The 21,760-nt window shown below is 39.8% G+C and overlaps 1 long non-coding RNA gene across 1 annotated transcript in view; it reads left to right on the top strand.

Annotated features, from left to right (window-relative positions):
• LOC117801793 overlaps nt 1-21,760 on the top strand; it is a 263,968-nt gene that overhangs the window by 99,464 nt on the left and 142,744 nt on the right. The window contains exon 2 of the long non-coding RNA XR_004624503.1: nt 17,784-17,886. This is a non-coding gene — a long non-coding RNA (uncharacterized LOC117801793). The remainder of the gene's footprint in view (nt 1-17,783; nt 17,887-21,760) is intronic.

Here is a 21,760-nt window from a genome sequence, read left to right as displayed (position 1 = left end):
AAGTTCAAGAGAGGCTGATCTGGCATAGATAAACTATTCCTTAGAGTCCTTCCCAACAATGGACCACATAGACGTAACACTTTCGGTTTGGAAAGCACAATTTATAAACAAAAGCATGCAAACAACTCGTGCTTAGCATTGAGCTTGTCACACAATTGAGCACCGATTGTGTGTGCTCAATAAATGCTCAATTCATGAATTTATGAATGTCAAAACGTTTGACCAATTTTACAGCCCACTAGGACCAAAGTACATGTTATATTTGCCCAAAGAACTGGTCTCCCAAGTTTTTGATTAGACCCTTAACCCATACATTATTTGAGCATGCAGCTCTGTGTATGACTGTACGTGATATATGTCATGTTCTTTGTAAAGCATATGCAGAGTAATAAAAATAGAATGGGATTTTTAAAATATATAAATAGAAGTTCTAATATTGAAGCCAATATATTAATTGTCTTAAATAGATGGGAATTTCACACCAATGGTATAGCCTTAAAATTGGAAATTTCTGGAATTTCCAAATCAGTATAAGAGAAACACACTGGAAATCTAAAGTATCAAATTGACCAAACATGTGGTAGTTCATTTTGGACTGTTTTAAAGCTAGCATTTATAGTATAAGGATACTGGAGTTCTAGAAATTTTCCTCGAACTAAATAATAAAGTAATATTGTGAAATCTTAATTTAGGAAGGACTGGGAAACTGACCATTTTCTCTACTTCTATTTGGTTCATCTCTTTAAGCCACTAATTTCTTTTAAGAAAAAGAAAAGCAGAAAATGCAAAACTTTTTTATAATTCAGTATTTTCCTAGTATAAGTCAAGCTAGTGTTTAATTTTCCTTGAAGTATGGTAGAATCCACAGATATCAGGAATACAACAAGGAAGTGAGATGTCAAAAGGTGAGGAAATTGGCACACTGTCATAAGTCAGAGGGCTGCTGACTGTCAATCAGTTCAGAAGCCAAACCTTTCAGGGGTCCATTGACCCAAATGGTTCAGAACTCTGCAAACCCTTCAAAGTCATCTGGTCCAACACCCCCTTTCTACAGATAGAAGGACCAAATTCCCAAACAGCTAATGGAAACTCTTAGTGGTAGAACTAGGACTAGAATTCACAGGGCTGATTCTCAATCTAATTCACTATGCTGCCCAAGCAGTGACTTGCTAAAAAAAATTATCTATAATTACAAATTTTTTTGAGTGGCAGACACTTTTCCAAATGCCTCATGAATTTGAGTTTAATTATCCCAACAACTCTGTTTGGTTATATTATTTTTTCCTTTGCAGTGAGTATTTCCTTATTTTATTTTTTCTGCTTTATTGAGGTATAATTGACAAATAAGATTGTACAATATTTAAAATGTACAACATGATGATGGGGTATGTGTACACATTCTGGAAGGATTCCTGACATTGAGTTAATTAACATATCCATCAAATTAGATATTATTATCCCCTCTTATAGAGATAACGAAACTTAGGAATGGAGAGGTTAAGTAATTTGTCTAACAATGAAAGAGCCTGTATATTTACTACTTATCTCATCACTTCACTCTCAGAGAAAGAAAGAAAAAATTCCAAATTATGACCAAGTCAAAATAATATAAAACTGGGTTATCAGAATAGCTGTTTTCATTGGCGAAGATATTACAGTTTCTGCTACTCCTTTCTGACCAAGTTCTGACGGTATCTGAATAATTTCATTCTTCAGTTATTCAGCAAGCATTTCCGGAGGCCTTTGTGTGCAGTGACTGTGCCAGGAGCTGAGGACTCAGAGTGGAGGGGTCAGTCAGATGTGCTCCGAAGGAGTCCTCCTTTGGGGGCAGAAGCTGAAAAAGACATCATCACCACCAGGGTGCTCAGGCACCCTAGGGAATCACAAGCCCAGGGCGGTGGAGCGCTGCATGGGCTGAGCTGGCTCTGTTATGTTGAACTAGGAGTCCAGAGCAAACTAGTACCATCAACAATAGTAAGGCCCTTTCCCTCCTCACCACTGCCTGAGAAACTATATCGGTACTGGAGCAGGCACAGGTAAAATGTCAGTATCTCCACAGATGTTCAGACAGACATCTACTTACCACCATCATAGTCTCCTCTAAAAAAAACAAAAGAGCAGGGCTTCCTCTGGTGGGAGCAAAATTACCTCTGATCTCCTCTGTCTGATAGCAAGGGTTTGGGATTATCTTATATACAAAGAAATCTTCCACTTGCCGATCAGTGCCAGAAATTCTATCCTTAGTTTTTACCTATTAACCTTAAGGCTTGGTATAAATATTTGAGGTAAGGTGAGGGTTTGAGGGTTCCCTTTCCTTTCTTTTTTTTTTTAAAGATTTTATTTATTTATTTGACAGAGATAGAGACAGCAAGTGAGAGAGGGAACACAAGCATGGGGAGTGGGAGAGGAAGGAGCAGGCCCATAGCTGAGGAGCCTGATGTGGGGCTCGATCCCATAACACCGGGATCACGCCCCGAGCCAAAGGCAGACGCTTAACCACTGTGCCACCCAGGCACCCCAAGCATTCCCTTTTCAACTATTCATTTATTCCTTAATTTGAATTTAACAAGTGTGAAACTATTTCACAGAAGGATGTTAGCTTTACCTTGGTCCCCAGGAGCCTGGAGTGAGAAGAAAGTGGGGACATAAATATAGGGAACAGAGAAAATTAGACACCAGTGACTGTCATGGCTCATGAAAAATTTGGCCCAGGATTGTTTAGAGTATCAGAGCAATGGAAGTTATCTTTATCCAGAGAAAGACAATGTAGTTCAGACAATGTCTGTCTCAGCAGAGCGCCTTTCAAAATTTGGCATCTCCAGTAGTTGGCTGTTTCTGAAGTTATTGGCTTTGGGTAATGGTTATTCTTGTTTTTCCCCTGAGACAACTACATAGGGGACCAAACAGTTTGAATATTGATTAAGGCCTTAATTATTATTCCAAACAATAATCTTATAGTTGAGATAAATGGAGAACTCATGGTGATTGAGTGACTCACCTGTCTTCAGGCTTTGAATCCAATCCTCTTCCATGGCATCAGGCTACCTTCCATAAAATCAGCCATATAACCAGCATGTTTGGCTTTGGGTGAGGTGGATACAGATCCGTAAGAAAGGGCCTTCCTTTCACTGGTTTCCTCAAGACCTGTGAAAAGGAATTAGAAGTTTCCTTTCCCTGTTGAGGATATTGAGGTCAGAGAGACTTAATATCTGTGCATGTTCACAGTGAAGCCAATAAGCAGTAGAGCTGAGAAGAATTTGAACTTGGAAGGTTATCACTAACTTAGTAATAGTTGATGCCCAGTCTACTCTGCCGTACTGCTTCTGACGGTGTCCCTTTGGTTTTCCCATCAGACATTAATTTTCCTTTCTCAATCACCTCTTTAATTAGAGTTAAATGGAATTTACTTCTTTTTTTTGTTTTATCATGATTATTCAATAGAGTTAGCTCCTGTTTTTGAGCAGCCTTGTTTAAAGCACTTATAGCTTTTTTATGTGTCCTCCTCAACATACCAAGAAGTTTAAAACTTTTTTAAAAAAATATTTTGGGGCGCCTGGGTGGCTCAGTCATTAAGCGTCTGCCTTTGGCTCAGGGCATGATCCCAGCATTCTGGGATCGAGCCCCACGTCAGGCTCATCCTCTGGGAGCCTCCTTCTTCCTCTCCCACTCCCCCTGCTTGTGTTCCCCCTCTCACTGGCTGTCTCTCTGTCAAATAAATAAATAAAATCTTTAAATATATATATATATATATATTTTTTTTTAAATGCCATTGTTACTTTCATGCTTAATGATGACCCTACTGTTGATAGTCATTCACTATGTCTGGCTGCAGCATCGACTGGAACTGCCAGTAATGAGGAAGGACATTCTTCTGAAGTATCCTGGCACATATGATGCTGAGAAAATGACTCAAGGCTCTAGGACGCTATCCATCATCACCACTTTTGAAACCAAAGTTGCAAAATCTAAGGATGACACTATCACTGAAATTCCACCACTTCCCTCCCACTGTCATGCCTGCCTGTGTGACACTATCAGCCAAGATGGATGTCACAACCTGCCTCTGATCAATAGCATAGTATAAACATGATCTTTGCTATCTAGTAGATTCGGAAAGATTAAAGAACAGCATCAAGATAACTGCACCTACTCCCTTACCTTCTGCAAATCATTCAGCGTATTAAAAGAAGGCTAACTCATCATTTATTTCAAATAAATTTCATAAGCAACCACACCAAGGATACTAAAAAACAAGGTTCCAATCTGTGATGAACACTTGTCCAAACATCTTATCATGTCAGTATGGGATAAACCCTTTCTCAGAGTTTAATGCAAAAAAATACAAAAAAATAAACTCAATTCCCTTTCCCTCAATCAACTAGAAGAGTAGTTGGAGACAGTTTTAGGTTCCCACACTGATGGCAGTGCTCGGGGACCACTGGAAGGAGGCTGAGGGAAGGAGTGTGGGCCTCCTAGCCCCCCAAAGAGAGCAGCTTCATCTATATTTATATTTGATGTTCTATGTAAAGTTTCCTTTCAAAAATGAGTATGTGGGAAAGGAGGGATGGATAGGCAGAGCACAGAGGGTTTTTAAGGGCAGCAAAACTATTCTGTATGGTACTGTAATGGTGGCTATATGTCATCATGCATTTGCCCAAACCCATAGAATGTACTACACCAAGAGGGAACTCTTATGTAAACTATAAACTTTGGGTGATAATGATGTGTCAACACAGGTAACGAGGTAGTTTCATCAATCATGACACTGCTGGGGCAAGTTGAAAATGAGGGAGGCTAAAAGTGTGTGGGGACAGGAGGCATATGGGAAATCTCAGTATTTTCCCCTCAATTTTGCTGTGAACCTATAACTGCTCTGAAAAATAAAATCTATGGATTAAAAAAACATGAACATGAAAACTCCTAATAGCTTTGGAGTCTTCGCCCCCATAAGCAGTTAAATTGTACTTTCCTCACGCCTGAATCTCATCTTTAATGCACTTAGCACTGTCCTATATTCATGCCCCTTATGAGGAAGCAGATGTTGGGCTGGCATATGGTATCCACTCATAAATTTCTCTAACCTTTCCCTGGTGTATAAGTCACAGGCAATGATGGGTTCCGGTGACCGGCCTTCTGAGTTCTCCCCAAGGAGCTCTGGAGCACTGGTCCCATTTGTTCACCTCGGGTGGGTGAGCCAGTGCCATGGGCATCCATCCACCGACAGCAGGCCCAGATGGAGGCAGCAAGAGGCCAGCAGGCTGGATCAAGCTCTAAGAGCTGCACCCAGCATCCCACCTGGGAAAGCCAGGGCTGCAGGAGCTTTTGGTCCTCTGCAGCCTGCAGGTGGCGATTGGAGAGACTGAGCCAAAAGTTTCAGCTGTGTGGGGTACTCAGCGCTGAGTTGCACTAGAAAAGGGGGCTGAATGGCTAAATGGGAGGTACTGATTAGTAGCTCCTGATGTAAGCTTTCGCAGATTAGATTATAGAACACTCAGAGGTGTTTATGAAGGTCAAAGGAAGGGAAACCTCTGACTTAAAAATAACTGTATATTTACCCATCCTTTTTTTTCTGAGAATTGCAATGGCACAAATAGTCCGATGGCATATGATCCTGTGTATGTACATATTTTGCTTTAGCTGATTTGCTTTAGTCTTTTCTCCTGATCCACACTGCAAACAATTTGAGAATACAAACCACGTCTCCTAAAACCTCCTCTCCTTTCTAAAGTACCCAGCACAAACCTGGACACATATTATGTACTCTTAATCATTTATGGATTAAATGACAGCTTTAAGGCCACCATCATTGACTTTTCCCACATCAGCAGCAACGACTACTGATGTTACACCCTGTTGTGCTTATACAGTCATGGTAGATAACGTGCTTTCATGTGCATTGGCTAATTTGAAAGATTGTTATGCCTAGTTTACAAAAAATAACGCTGAACCATTGTTTAAATGATTTGTCTAAAGCAATAAAGATTTTGAATATAAAAGAAAGAGAATTCACATTTCCTGACTCATACCTCAGTTGTAGCTAGAGTTAGCCTGAACTTCAATTCTAGAATAAGATCGTTAATATGAATTTTAAATCTAGAATAAGATAGATGTTTTTCCTTTAAAAGGGAATTTCAGGCAACTAAGAAGTCACATTTATGTATTTTAAAGTTAGGGTGGTATTATAAGTATTCTTGAAATGATGTTCAACTCTGAACCTGGAGCCTGATCTCTGCTTCTGTGTCTCTACTCATCAAACATATCATGTGCCTCTTCCGTGCTGGAAGCTGACCCTGTGCATTCCCATGAGAAGCCTGTGGACAGCTGAGAGGTATATGCATAAATATAATAAACATGTTACATGCTAGAATAGTCTGTACAGTCTGGGAGATCATGAAGGAGGATGCTTTCATCTTTATCTGACTAACCAATGGGGAAAAGGCTTCATGAGTGAATGACCATTAGGCCAAATCTGCAAGATTTGGAGAAGGAGCATGAAATAGAATTGCAGGCAAAAGAACAATATGAGCAAGAAGCAGATCACAAAAGAGTATCACCGTTTCGATCTTCTCCCTCTTTCCCTGTCAATTCATCCTAAAATTCAATCAGTCAACAAATATTTATTGGACATTACTTCATGCCAGATATGGCCATTCCTTTATTTCCTGTCCTAATTTCTTGTTACCTCATATCTGACTACTTGTAACTGCTTTTCTGTAGTAGACCACAGCCTCTGGTCATTCAACACTGATTCAGTGAGTATCTGCTGATGTGTCCTTATCCAAGGGGCATGATATTGGGTGCCATGCAAGGTGTAAAACTGTATAAAGCAATAACCCTGCCTTCAAGGAGTTTGAATTCTTATAGGAGAGACAAGACAGGTATGAAAATAACTATAATTTATGGGATAATATGAGTGGTACATAAGAGGTGTAAAGTGAATTATAGGCACATACATAGTGTAGCAGAACTCCATTATGACATGGTTCATTAGTACATGTGTTTGGGTATATTGTAAATTAGCTCTAGACAAAAACAGAAATGCTGAGTGAATCAATTAGGAGAAGGAAGAAGGCTCCTCACCCCCACCCCCGCCCCAGCCAAATGAAGCCTAGATGGAAGAACTAAGACCCAGGTTTCAAGTTCAGAATCATCTCTAATGGCTTCATAGCTCTCCTCAAGATCCATGACAATGGGATTGTGGCAGCTGACCCTGAAGAGGGAGCTGAGATGGTAGAATCAAAATCTAGTAAGTCATTATCAAGGCATGGTCAAAGTAGTATGTGGCGTTTTCCTATAATGTAACCCATGGAAAATGGGAGGAAAACTGCAGAACCAGACCACCAGTTAGGACTAGGGAAAGTGAGGGAGTGCTGAGCTGCAGAGGACCTAGGACATTGTCAGTCAAAGTCATTCCAACACCCTCTTGCATCTCCCCTTGCATGCTCATTGCTTCGGTTACCTTCTTTACGTAACCTACACTGACTTCCTCTCTGATATATGGCTGTATAGATCTGCCTGCTCAACCCTTCCCCCTGGATATATATTTCAATATTCTCAAGGCTAGAGCCATCCTCCATCCCTCTAAACCCACTCTCTTGTGCTCTCTGTTCCATCATCCACTACTATCCAGTTGCAGAGTGAGAAACTCAAGAGGAATTCTTTTTTTAAAAAAAAATTTTTATTATATTATGTTAGTCACCATACAGTACATCCCTGGTTTTTGATGTAAAGTTCAATAATTCATTAGTTGCATATAACACCCAGTGCACCATGCAATATGTGCTCCTTACTACCCATCACCAGCCTATCCCATTCCCTCACCCCTCCCCCCAAAGCCCTCAGTTTGTTTCTCAGAGTCCATAGTCTCTCATGCTTCAAGAGGCATTCTTGTCACTGCCTTCTCCTATTCCCTTATGGCCAAACTGTCACCAAATGATGTAAATTTGCCTCTGAGTTATCTCTGATTCCATCCACTTTCTCCATCGTGTCATCACCCCTCTGGTCTAGGAAGACCGACCAACTGGTCCCTCGCAGCCATTCTGACTGTTCTTCCACAGTCTATTTCCCGCACTGCTCTCAGAGCGACCTTTGCAAGATGGATATATAGTTATGTCACTCCCCTGGTTATGACATTTCTGTTGTTTGCCATTGCTCTGAGAATAAAACCAAGATTATCAGCATGACCTCAAGAGTCTTTCTTTATCTAACTTAACCTGCCTCACTAATCTCTTTACCCATTTTTCTCCCCAAGCTTCCTGTAATCCAAGCACAGTGGCCTTCACTTGTTATCAAATATGCCATACTCCCTTCTCCTGCAGGACACTGTCTCACGCTGTCGCCTCAAGCTGGAAGGGTCACCCCCTCCCTCTTGTGGCTACTTTCCATGTCTTCACGCAGACCCATCTTTGACATTTTAGCTCAAGTCTCACTTCCCTAGAAATGCTTCCCCGACCTCTATCTTTGCTCCTCATCTTCCATCAAAGGTAGATTCTTTGAACTCATGTCTTCCCAGGACTGCATTTCTTCTTTAGCACACTACTCTCAGTTCGTAATTAAACATTTATCAATATGATTATTTAGTTACCATCTGTCTTTCTCTGCAGACTGTAATCTCTATGAGAACAAGAGTCGCATCTGCTTTTTCTTCCCATTTTATCTCCAGTGACAATCACAGTACTCTGGCATGTCGTAGGTGCCCAGTACATAAACATCAAATGAATAATTGAAGCACAAGTAAATGCAAGCCCAAGAAAGAGAAGAACAGAACTCAGGTCAGGCAGGGTGGAGTACAGATATGAATGTGTCCAGGAAAGGATGTGCAGCTACAGGCTTCTTTTAAAAGAGGTACTGGCTTTCTTCTTATACTGTCATCATCTTCTGTGATAAGCATAGTTCCAGAACGGTTATTTTCAGAGTGGACTCCTCACAGCCACATTTTATTAGACATTTCAATATATGTAATTATGCTCCATGGGTATGATTGGGTCCAAGGTTTGCTAAACCCAGGTGATGTAGAGTCATAGGTTCTGGTGTTTAACAGGGAGAATAGAAACAGTGGAGGCACATGCTGCTAGCATTCCACTTAACTATCTCTTCACCTGAACCCCTGGGATCTGAAAAGATACTTCTTTTGCAACAGCTTACTATTTTATATAAAATTGATACATGTTGACTGTATGTAATTCAAATAATAGAAACAATAATAAACAGGAAAAGGGGGGCCTGGGTGGCTCAGATGGTTAAGTGTCTGCCTTTGGTTCAGGTGTTGATCCGGGGGTCCTGGGATCGAGCCCCACATCAGGTTGTGCTCCCACTCCCACTGCTTGTGCTCTCTCTCTCTCTGTCAAATAAATAAATAAAATCTTTTAAAAAAATAATAATAATAAACGGGGGGAAAACTCACATGCCTATGGATACAACTGGTACAGTTTTGGTTAAATATCCTCCCTTAGGATATATGTAATTTTTATTGCATAAAAGAAATCATATGTTACATCAAATCATCACACTCACAAATGGAACTGATTGGTTTTAACAAAAGATATAATGGAAACAGTTACTGGCATTGTCCTGATGTCATACACCCAACGTGGCTGAGGTAACAGTATTAGCCAAACAAGAAAGCCATAGATTTTCTGATGATTCTGATTTAAACCCTCCACATAGTGCAACTTCTAAAGAGACCCAAACCCTTAAAAATGGAAACCTACTGAAGCTGTAGAAGAGATCACAGAAAGTAGGGAGATTCTGGATGTCACCAGTGACTGGCCTTCTGTTAACTCCTAGACTGGAAAACCAAGGCTCACAGAAGAATGGGAGTGGGTGGTAAGGATGATACAGACTGGAACAAAGTTCTGTGTGCATATTCAATTTGAACGTTCCCCATGATCACTGCAGAATTTCTAGGCGAGATGCTCAAAGGAAAATTAGCAATTCATTAGTGGCCAAGTTTGAAAAGTCACTATAGTCACTGTCTAATGAGGCTTTACGGTCTAAATCTCCAAGAAAGAAACAAAACATCTCCATTAGCTGGTGACAAACACCCCTGTGCAGTTCTGGAACCGAGGTTTTGTTGATTGCTGACACTTGAGAGAGGGTAGTGATTCATATTATGAAAAGAACTAGATTTTTTTTTAAAGAGATGCAACTTGGTAACTAATTTTTGTCTCTCCCTGCCAGTGTAACCGTTTGAATGTTAATTTAATTTTATAGAATATCATTTATGTAAATGTAATTAGAAGGGAAACATGATCTGGAGATGCACAGCACCAAAGAAAATTTATTACTCCAAAGGGTATTGCTCTAATCATTCAACTGCAATATTGAGTTTCCCCAGATTTAATCTAAAAGCAATAAATTACAAAAAGGCTAATGCCCTGCCCAACAACAAGCTGTCATGAACCCAAGTTTCAGGGAGGGAAACCAGAAAGAGGGAGAGGGAAAAAAGCCTGAACTTTATTTCAGCAACAGGCTATCATCAGCTTCCTATTTCCTGACATAAAACTCAGTAGAGACAGCATAGCTAGGGAAAAATAAAAAGCTTAATTTCCTAAACAAGAATAAATTGGTGGCTTCCTACCTCCTGCCACCTTTCCCTTTAGATGTCTGACCAGGGCTCTGTATTTGTTGCTGAACATAATGTTCGAAATTCAGGGCTTGGTGCTCCCCAACAACCGAGAAAGACAGGAATCCGGCCAAGATAAAACAGCCCTGTCTCTTCACCATATGGCTGGACTGTTCTTTCGCAGAGAAGAGGAAAAGACACAGCCTGATTAATGTCAAGGTCCATATTGCGTTCCATTGCGTGCCTGCGGGAAAGCCAGTTCTCCCAGGAAAACTTGCCAACACAGAGAAGCCACGCCTGTTAACAGGGAATGCCCTCCAGCCTCCACCTCTCCTCTCCATGCTGAGTGAGAGGTTGTGACTGGAAGAACTTGGGGTTATAGGTGGTCTCCCTGTAGTTCATACCTGAACTTAAACATGGCTAAGGCTACCTGGTCCTTTAATTGCCATGACGGGAAAAAAAAAATCAACAACCTGGCTCCATAAAATAAACCTTCAGTAAGATGTTTGAAAATACCATTACCTGGGATTAAATTAGGAATAAATTAGGGTTTCTGTGGTTAGGACTCAGGCTTGGGCATATTTTAAAAGTTTCCCCCATCCTGATGATTTTAATGTGCAGCCCACAATGAGAATGTCAGTTCTGGATAAAGGTTGATGACATCCAATGGAATGCCTGTGTTCAATAAGTCACCATGTCACAGGATCATTCTAGTGGATCAGGAGTTCTTGAACAGGACAAAGGTGAAGGAGAAATGTATCTAGTCATAGAGAACAGAGAGACAATTGCAGCTGGCCAGGTAGGCAGCAGTAATTATCAAGTAAAACCATATTGTTTCAATGTGAATTTAAAACTTAAAAAAAAAACACCTTATGTTGTTGTTACTAATTTCTTTATCAAACAAAGAACATCTTAAATGGCATAGCCTCTCTCATCTTTCTCAAGTCAAGGAGTTTGAGCATAGTAATTAGAATGCATTTCTGGGGGAACTGGGGAAAGTCAACTCCCAAAATAAATTCTACATTTCTTTCATTATCCAGAAACATCTTGGCTCTGTTTGTTAAGTTTAGGTTTTTCATTTTTGTTTTGTTGGTTGGTTGGTTGTTGGTACTGGAATTCCGTGTATTGCTCGGGCTATTTAATTCAGAGAAGGGTGTACTATCCAAAACAAATGAATATTTTCAGTTCAAAGATAGAACTCTATTAGTAATTCCCAATTTTTTAAAAATTTTTAAATTCCCAAGATTTTTTTTAAATTTTAGTTGTTTTGTATTTATTCTACTGTTTAGCAAAAGAAATTTAAGTAACATTTTGAACCTGTGCTTTGATGGAAATTATTCTGTAGAGTGGATTTGACTTCTAGAGTAAAATTTGACTTGACTTAAACCAATTTCATAAAGCATAGTAGAGGGGTTCTTTAGTATGGATTATAAAATTCATGAAAATAGCACATGAATAAAATTTGTCTATATATGCCCTAATTAAATAACAGGAGAAAAAATTAATTATAAGTCAAACAATTAAGCATTCAGGATGTTCATTATGTTTCTCTACCACCCCCACACTCCCCACCACAGACCCATAAGCATGCAGTTGTCTATTTGAATGGATTTGACTTTATTTTCCTCTATTCCCAAAATTAGTTTAGTGAAGACACTTTGGTAGTATTCTTTAAAAGATAAAGTATTTGTCAATGATGTTCTAAAATATTTAAACAATGGAAAAGGGCAATATATTTATGCCCACTGGGTCCAGCACTTACTTCAAAAAAGAACCAGGCCCTCATCTCCATGACTGACACAGACCGAGAATCAATAACTTTTGGCCACAGGAAAAGACACACTGGAGAGAGAGGGGGGAAAAATGCTCATTTCCAGCTGTTTCTCAAAAACTATGTTTCTGCTGATCCTGTTACTCTTTAATTGCACTTGCTAAATAAAACATGCTGATAGGCCAAACAGAATTAGATTACCCACACAAGCCAGGTAGAAGAGCATCCTTTTTCACCTGCTCTGAGGAGGCTATGCTTCAAGTGTCTTCTCCACTAGCGAGTTCCCTTTCTCTGTCTTAAGACCATTTATTATATCTCATTTCTCACTAAGCTTTTTCTTCCAAAGCAAACATCTCAAGAGTGTTAAGTGATTCATTACCGCAGCCCCCCTGTATTATACTACAAATTTAATCAGCTAATTATTTTTTTCACATTGCAGATATTTAATTATTAGCTAGTTCCTCTCTTAGGAGTCAACCAGACTACGCAGAGATGGGGTTTAGTACAACCCATCTTTTCCTTCTTGTATCAAAATGTGCTAAATAATTTCACTGAAAATCATCAAAAACAAAACAAAATAAACGGTAAAAATGGTTTTGGCAGTCATATAATAAGGCAATGTAAGAAGTTTTCAGCAGCCTGTTCAGGTTGCCACAACTCATAAGGAAGAACTTAGAGTTATTCATAGTTAGTTCCTTGGTTCCCATATCAGGTCACGGCTAAAATACAGTGTTCTCAACATCACCAACAATGACACTAACCAATGTCACCAACCAATGACCAACAAATCTATTTCCATTGAAAAACAATCCAGCAGTCACTCATTCCTAGCAAGAGTTACACATCAGATTCTCATATGAACTTGATCAAATATTCCCAATTCTTATAAATTTCTAGGTAATTATGCAGCTAAGATAAAATGAAATGCTAAGCAATTATTTAGAAAATAAAGCAACACAGACCTTCCGGTCTGGATAATATGAGCCATATTTTCAAGCCCTCCCTCTTTAATTTTCAGGTGCAGTTCTTTGTTTAGACCATCTAAACTTTGGTCTCAAACCTTCAAATCATTTAGTCCATTGAGATACAGCCTTTGCTCAATTATATATAAATTCTTGCTATCAACTTATGAAGAGGAGAAACAAATGGTAGTGGCCTAATAATAAAATATGATGAAAAATAAACCAACGACAACAATAAAACACCACATAAAAGTTAAATTGGTCCTAGAATCAAATTAGGACAATGGAGACCTAAAAGAAGATATATATGGCCCTGAAAATGGAAAACACCTGAATATTATAAATAGGCATGATTGCTGTAAATTCTTTTTAGAGTAATGAAGGATGGAGCTGAATATATCCGTGCATACATATAAACATGCAGAGAGATTCACTAAATTGCCCAAGTTTGCACAGCTAGTAAGTAATGGATCTGGGATTTGATACCAAAGAAATGCACCCACCCAAAAACCAAAAGTAGTTGAAAAGTTTGAATGGATGATCACAGAGGCTGGCATTTGGTCAGATCCTTATATAAAAGGCCAGCCAGATGAAGATCTGGGGGGATAGAACATTTTAAGTACAGGGAGCTTCAGATGGAAGAACTGAGGTGGGAAGAGGCTGGAAGTGAAGGTAAAGAGAGAAGCCAGCTGGGCTGGAGCAAGCCCCATTTATCAATGCCATTGTTGTCCACTTGCATTATAGCACCAGAGACTGGTAATGGCCACATCCTCCAGAAAGCACAGGTGACCACTTTTCATTCCAAAGGAAAGGCCTTTTGATTCTTTTGGTATTTCAATCGTTAGTGTGTAAGGTAATTACTAGCTGGCTAACATTTGAGCAGGATTGATAGATTCCATTTAGGTCAATGTGTGGCTTATGCTTTCCCACCCCAGGAAATTTGCCAAGGTCAATAGGTTATAGGGCAAATAAATGCCACGATATGTCAGAATTTTGTATTCTTCTTGCATTCCTCTGGCCTTCTTGTTTCGGTACTGGAGCCAGCCTGGAAAGCTGATGGTATAAGCCCCAGCCCTGTGCCGCACATATAAATGCTTATTAATACTCAGTGACTCAGGGTCAAGGTAATAGCAGGTATTTGGGGCATCAAAAGATTCTTCCAACATTTTATTTATTATGATAAATGAAAAATAAAATATACAAAAAACTGTGTTTATTTAATAAACTCTATTATCCCTTTTGTTGTTTTTTTTTTTACTGAATTATTTTTGATACACAAAAACCTGCAACACATTTAATGGCATACTTCTTGATGAGTTTGAAGATAAGTGTACACCCATGAAACTGTCACCGCCTACAATGCCATAAACTTAACCGTCACCTTTAAAAGTTTCCTACCTTTTATCTTTAGATAGTGTAAGTAAACTTATTGTCTTTTAAAGAAGTAGAATTAATAAAATAATGTGCATTTGGGGAAATTGGGTTGTATGGGGTTTCTGAGGATCCAAATAGTCATTTTGGTTTGTTTTTCTCTTCTACCAAGCATACACATTTTGATGCCCTATAGATATAACCATAGACCTCAAAATATGGGAAAAAAGCAAACTAGAAAATATTTTACTTCATAGTTGATCTAAGCAATATGTTCAATTCAGATACATAAGCAAGTTTATTCAAAACTATCTGCAACCTAAAACCTAAAAATTCTGCCTGGATTTCTAGAGCTCATTTTGCCTGAGCTCAAGAAGCCTATGTCTAATAAAAAGTTAACATACTTCTGAAATTCAAGTATAACTGTTAGAGTCTAATCAATCTTTGTGATGTAATGAAGATAGCCAAGTGGAATGCATTTGATCCAGGGCTAACAGTTATTTACTAAAGCTTGGGCCAAACACTGCTGTATACACTATCCAACGGCCTTCCTATAGAATAGCTATTTATTATAATTTTTTTAATTTTCATTTCTGAAAGGTTTATAATTATAAGCCCACCACTAATGATGAGGCAATATGTGATTACTTAGTAAGCTCATTTTTTATCTGATGTTAATTAATGCTCATTTATAAATTGTGGCTTAACCATAAAAATCCACTTGGTTCTTGAATTTAACCTTTTATATTCATTGAAAAACTAGGAGAATCTGCTCTAAGGCACCCAGGTAGGTCCAATGTGCTGATTTTAACATTCAAACATACAACAGAGCTATTTCTTGGTATGAACTATATGAATTCACTCCATGAGTATTATTTGGGACATGGCATCAGCATAGAGTTTGAAGGGGGAGGGGGGATAAGTATCATTCTTTTCTTTACTCTAAGTGGCAGCTCTCTGTCAAGATTTCAACATTTTTAAATGTTGACAAGCATGTACACTCTAAGATGCATTTTTTGCCTGGCTCATTATGTAAATTATATTCATGTAATGCATCACTTGGGTATTCAGGTGCAAGCCGATGGTGTCTAATACATGTCCTTCTTGTCAGGAGCGACAGCGCTATACCTTTTCAGTAAAGATAACCGATCAGGGGAAAGAAAAAATAACTGCTATTTTCAATCAGAGCTATAGAAAGTACCCTTAGTCCAGAAAAGATGTGATGCCAGGCTAAGGCTGTAAAATACATCTCTGACCTTATTATCCAGGCTCCTGTGTTAAATATAGTGGCTATAATAGAATTTGTATGCCCTAGTTTCTGACAGGTTGAATGTTGCTTAGTGATCCAGGAGTGGAAAATGGCTGTCTGCATTCAAAGGAGATCATAGATTACAGACATTTCCTGGGCATTGCAACCAGAGGATGCTGTTACAATGGCTCACAAAAAGGGAGACAGCCTCCTAATGCCTGTAATTGGAAGGGTGCTGTATTTATTATCTATTACTGTGTTATGAATAACTCCAAAACTATTTCTTTATCTCAAAACTATTTATCTGTGGGTCAGTAATCTGGATGGCTTAGCTGGTTCCTCTGCTTAGGGTGTCTCACAGACTGTGGACTAGGGGTCAGGCTGGATGGGGTTGGCTCAAGGCTCAGCAGGGGAAGGATCTCATTGTTTGCAGTAGAAACAAGTCATTAGGCTTACTTCACCAAGCCACAGGAGGAATGTGTGAATACCAGGAGGCAGGGATCATTGGGAGCCATTTTAGAAGTCTTCCTACCAAAAGAACAGGGATGTCTTAGGTACCCAAATATCCCTCGCCTATGATGACATAATTGTCACGGCCCCTGGTGAAACTTACAAGCCAGCACAATGAAATGGTAACACCTTGGATCTCTTCCTATGCCATGTTGACTGGCAGGGCATTTTAATGGTGTTATTCATGGGAAGTACTTGACAGAGTGCAAGAAGGGAACTTATTTTTCGATTCCAAATACAAGCAGAAAACCATTCTTTCTGGGAAAAAATATAGATTTTAATGTCCTTTTCCTTCATGTCTCCAATATATCCAAAGCCTCTTCCAAAAGTCCAGAAGAGAACCTAATCTTGCAGTGCAGAAGGCGGGCACAGGCGGGAAGCTGAGGGAACTAGGGAGCTGTGGCAATCTGGAGCCAACCACAGCCAGCATTGCACAGAAGCATAAGGGACAGAAGCAAAGCCTACGGTGAAAATCACTTGACAAACAGTCTTAGCTGACTCTACTCTTACCAAGGGCCTAAGCAAAGCTAGCACTTAACAATAAAGCCATGGAAACCAGGAGCAGAATTTGCCCAAGCAAGAGGCACAAATGATGTGTGATGGGAGCCATGTTTGGCAAACAAAAGGAGAACATAGAATACTTCAAGAACATTCCCTTGGCTACACTGGCTAAAGGTTAACACTGATCTTAAATGGTGGGGAACTAAAAAATGTCACTAATGTCCACTGTGTATTTGATATATTTCATAAAGAGATGGGTAGGATTTTCCTATGAATGGCCTTAGAGCTCTCTCTGGCTTGTCTGACAATGACCCAGCTGTCACTGATGGCTTCCTTCTTTGGGGGAATGTGTAAGGCTGCAATTTTCCATGGGTGCACAAGGGACTACACCCACATCGGTTCCCAAGTGACCAAACACTCTAAGATTTCCCTATCTATATTTCCTCAGAACAGCCTTAAAAATTTTGGTTCTAAGCTAAGACTTTTCAGAACAAAGCAAACCCAATATACTTATTCCTCTTCAAATCTCCTCCCACAATTGCCTTATAAAAAAAGAGATACCAGCAGGGTTGAAGTTCCTTCAAAGGAAGAGGAACCTCGCAGCGTTTCCAATGGCTTGCCTGCCTAAGCATACTGCCCTGCAGGATGAACAGAGAACTGGAGACCCCCATGTCTCCAGAAAGCTGATCCAGAAGGATCAGCCCCTGAGTTCCATCTGCACCAAGTGATGTTGCTGGTGCCCACACTGAGAAGTTTGCCCTAAATAACTATATGATCAATACAGAAAATACCATATTATTTTCATTATAGAGTCAGTCGTACTCATTTTGTTGTTGTTGTTTTCATTTTATACAGCCCAAATTTAAAGAACCAGCTACACATCATAATAGAGAAGTACATGGGCCTGTGTAGAAACTATGAGAATGAATGTTCCAGTGCCCAGAATGGACAATATCCGGTAAGTTGCACATTTCATAAAATGCCTTCGTAACCAGGTTTATTTCAGCCGGGGTGTCTTGTGTATAACGCTGAAATCTTATCATCAGTAATTTATTGTTTTACTTCTTTTTTGAGTCATTAAAACTTAAAGGTTGTCTTAGCCTGGATTCCACGAGAAGCATAATCTGAGAAAATGGTTATGTTTAAGTAGTTTATTTGGGAACATGATGCCAGGCAACCAGAGTGAAACAGGAAAGAGAGAGAGCCCATGCAAAGACATCACTATAGGTAACTGGTTGCACAGTCCTGTGGGATCATCTGAGAAGCAGAATGAAATGTATAACATGTTCTAGGGTAGGAAAGGGGACAAAAGAAGAAGGATTTACCCATTGACTCTCAGTTCCCATTGGTGAACATTTCTCCCACCCTGGAATTAATTCCTCCCACTTGTAGGTTTCACATTTTTCTGATATCAGTTGAGTTCTTAAAACCCCCATTGCAGTGATGCCAAAAAAGAAGCTTCACGTCTGCCAGAGGCAAGAGGTATCTAGCATTGGCTTGAAGCAAGGGTGTATTTACTGGAAACTGCCTGGAGCTTGTACAGAACTATTGTTTGCACCAGTAGCTAACATAGAATGTAGATGGGGCTTAGAAGATCAGAACTGGTACTTAAGAGCTCTCTACAAAGAGAGAGGCCCCTTGTGGAGAGGTCATCAAGCCTCAAAGGGTGAACAACTGAAGTGCCTAGTACCTTGTTCCTTAGTGAAAACTAAGAGCACTAAAGCTATGAGACATAAGAAATCAGCTTCTGAAGGGTGACTTTGGCTTGTTGGTGTCACTAGGTGCCATGATGAGTGTCTCATTGTAGCGGAGGGATATTCTGGGCCCCTGAGATAATTTTTAAGTTCCTTTGGTAGGACACCTTTTAAAATGGTTCCCCAAACTCCCACCTCCTGGAATCCATGACCTTGTGAAATCTCTCCTTGTTTATGGGCTGGACCTAGTGACCTGCTTCTAATGTGAAAGATGAATCATAGAACACTGAGGGCCAAAATGATTTCATTTACATTTTTTTTTTTTTTTTTTTTTTTTTTTTAGATTTGAGGTTGGTGAGGAAGGGCTGAATGAGAATATAATCTCCAGGAGGGCACAGTTTGGCCAGAGGACAGGTTTTGGTCAATCAGCATTTGTTGAATGAATATAATAGAGTGAGGGAGGGAGGAAATGAATAAATGATGATCAGGATTTAAGTCAAGGAAATACCAAACCTAATTGACTTTGAATGGTAGCAGAGTCATCAGGATTTCTCCCAATAACCGGAGTGAGAAGTTAAAAATTCCCACATGGCACTGGAAAGGTCATGGGACAATACTGAGAAAACTACTAGCCGCTTTGATAAATGCTCTGAGCCTTATTCTCTTTTTCTGTCAGAGGAGATGCTCATAATCAGGATCTTACAAAGTTGCTCAGAGAAACTATGTGACTACATAAAAGTGCTTTACAAATCCACAAAACACTGAACAATGTTTGTTACTAGCTGTCCCGCCTGCTCCAGCGGTCATCTGTGACCTGCCATCCCTCTCCTTGGAGTTAGGGCCATAGGGGGAATTCCAAAGTCCCAGGAACCATTTCTGGGTTTTCCTCACCTTTCAAATGAAATAGTTTGACTTTGCTCCTAAACCAAGGTGAAAGAAAGGTAGAAATGGAGAAAAGAACAAAGGGGAAGGAACTTGGATGGAACAAGTGTAATAACTTGCCATGAAGACTTAGGAAGATTTACACTTTGCCAAGAACAAGAATGTGATATTTTTTCATGTGGCACATTTACTGATTAATTTCTTTCTGGTGTGGTTTGAAGGGGCCTTAGAGGGAACATGAGAACCTTTAACCCAAGATCTAGAATGTCCGATATTGCTTAGGACTTCACATTCCTCTGTTGATTCCCATTGACTTAGCTCCAGGTTTGGATGTTTTTCCCTTAGTTTTCACCAAAATCATACCTGTAAGAAGGAAAACAGGCCTGGAGGATTGAAGTGCTTAAAGAGCTGTCAGTTCAGTGTCTTGGAGGGAGGCCCTGAACAGCAGTAGGAAGAAGGCAGCTCATTTTGGAGAAGTGGGAACAGAGTTGGGAATCCGAGATGGGGGGAACTGGGAAAAGGCCAGCAGTTTATGAGTCTACATCCTTCATAGGTGCTCAACTCTGAATGGTAGGATGGCGTGTGCTGTTCACTTATTGAAATACATCTGTACCACCTGGAAAGTACCTGCTACCATCTGAGGGTTTACCTCCTGCCCTGGTCACTATAGGCCCTCCCCCAAAAGTCTACCCCACGAGATAGCCCACAAGCCAGCCCTTAGAAAGTTAATGCCTGGCTCAGCATGGCGCCTCCTGGATCCTGCCCTAGGGATAGCCTGCCTTTGAACTTCTACCAGTTGCTCAAACTGCACTCTATCTGTGTGAAACCTGCCTAATATTGTTCCTGTCTCCTTGTTATCCTCTGCTTTCTCCCTACCCTAGTTCCCTCTCTCTGAATGGAGGTGCATACACAGGTGCGTGTGCATACACATGCCACATGGCACATGCATGTACACACAAAAGTCCACACACATGAATGCAGGAGTGTGTAAATGCCCACACAAACACCTATGGATACATGCACAAATACACGTGCCTGCAATAAACACATGCACAGACATACACACGCACACACATCTACACTCACTTTGCCCCAGTTTCACCACCTCCCCTCTGCTTTTGTTCTGTCAGCATCTAGCCCTTACACTGGGGCTCAACTCTTGAGCCTCACCTTCAGTATAATGATGGCAGAGGCTGCAAAGGATGACTCACTGCACTGGTGCATTTCCCCCTATGGATGCCCTTGCCGAATTACTCCAATACTCCTGGAAGTACTTAACACTTACAAACTGTTTCCTTTAATCCAAAGTATTTGTAAACCTTACTTCTCTCATATGAAAAATGATACTACTTATATCTAGCTCACACATTTGTTATGAAGAATGCATAAGGCGGTGTATGTAAAGAATTAGCACAGTGCCTGGATATACCAATTACAATAATTGGTAGCTGTTGCTATCATGGCATTTATTATTAATATTTTTGTCATTAAGTTTGTTGTGTTCTTTTTATCATTAGTTTTTTTGAGTTTTGAATTCCCATATCCCTCCAGTTAACTCATCACTGTTTCAAAATGATGTCCATAGTAAAGCACAAAAAATATAAGAAAACACTTCTCCACTACTTCTGTTTCTTCTTTTTTGCCTTAATGTAAACAGAAAAGGAGAGAGGCAAGTATGCCTAGAAGTTTGGGCAGCTGACATTCATAGAAAACCAAAATAAGCAAAGAGTCTTTAAAATATATTCCTTCACAATGTCAAATTTCAGTTAAATCTCAACTAACAATTAAAATAATTTCAAGAGTTTCACTTAAGGTGGAGGAAGATTCAAACTACAGCCTCCTTCCTGGAAGGTCACGACAGATTTTTCTTGCACCTCTTTGTGCAACACAAGGGGCATATAATATACCGATTACACTTCCAGGGAGGACATTAGGAAAGTCTAAACTACATCCGAAGTGTACTTTACTCCTAATAATTAGAACTAGATGAACAGCTAGAAAAAAAATATGAACCTGCTCAAACTGAATAGGCTCAGCTCTAACTGATGTAACGCAGTTTTCCAAAGAATAATTGATATTATATAATCGTAACTGCCAGTTTATGTCACAAAAGTGACATTTGACACTTTCCCACTAACCAGCCTAACATCATCAATTAAAACATCGCTTGTGTAATGACATTTCACCGGTCAGCTTAACATCGTAAATTACGACATCACCTCCTTTATGAAACCAGAAGATGGAAGAAAAGCAAAC

Source organism: Ailuropoda melanoleuca, chromosome 4, assembly GCF_002007445.2.
Source record: "Ailuropoda melanoleuca isolate Jingjing chromosome 4, ASM200744v2, whole genome shotgun sequence".
Taxonomy (NCBI): Eukaryota; Metazoa; Chordata; class Mammalia; order Carnivora; family Ursidae; genus Ailuropoda; species Ailuropoda melanoleuca.
This window is presented reverse-complemented; position numbering and strand designations above follow the sequence as displayed.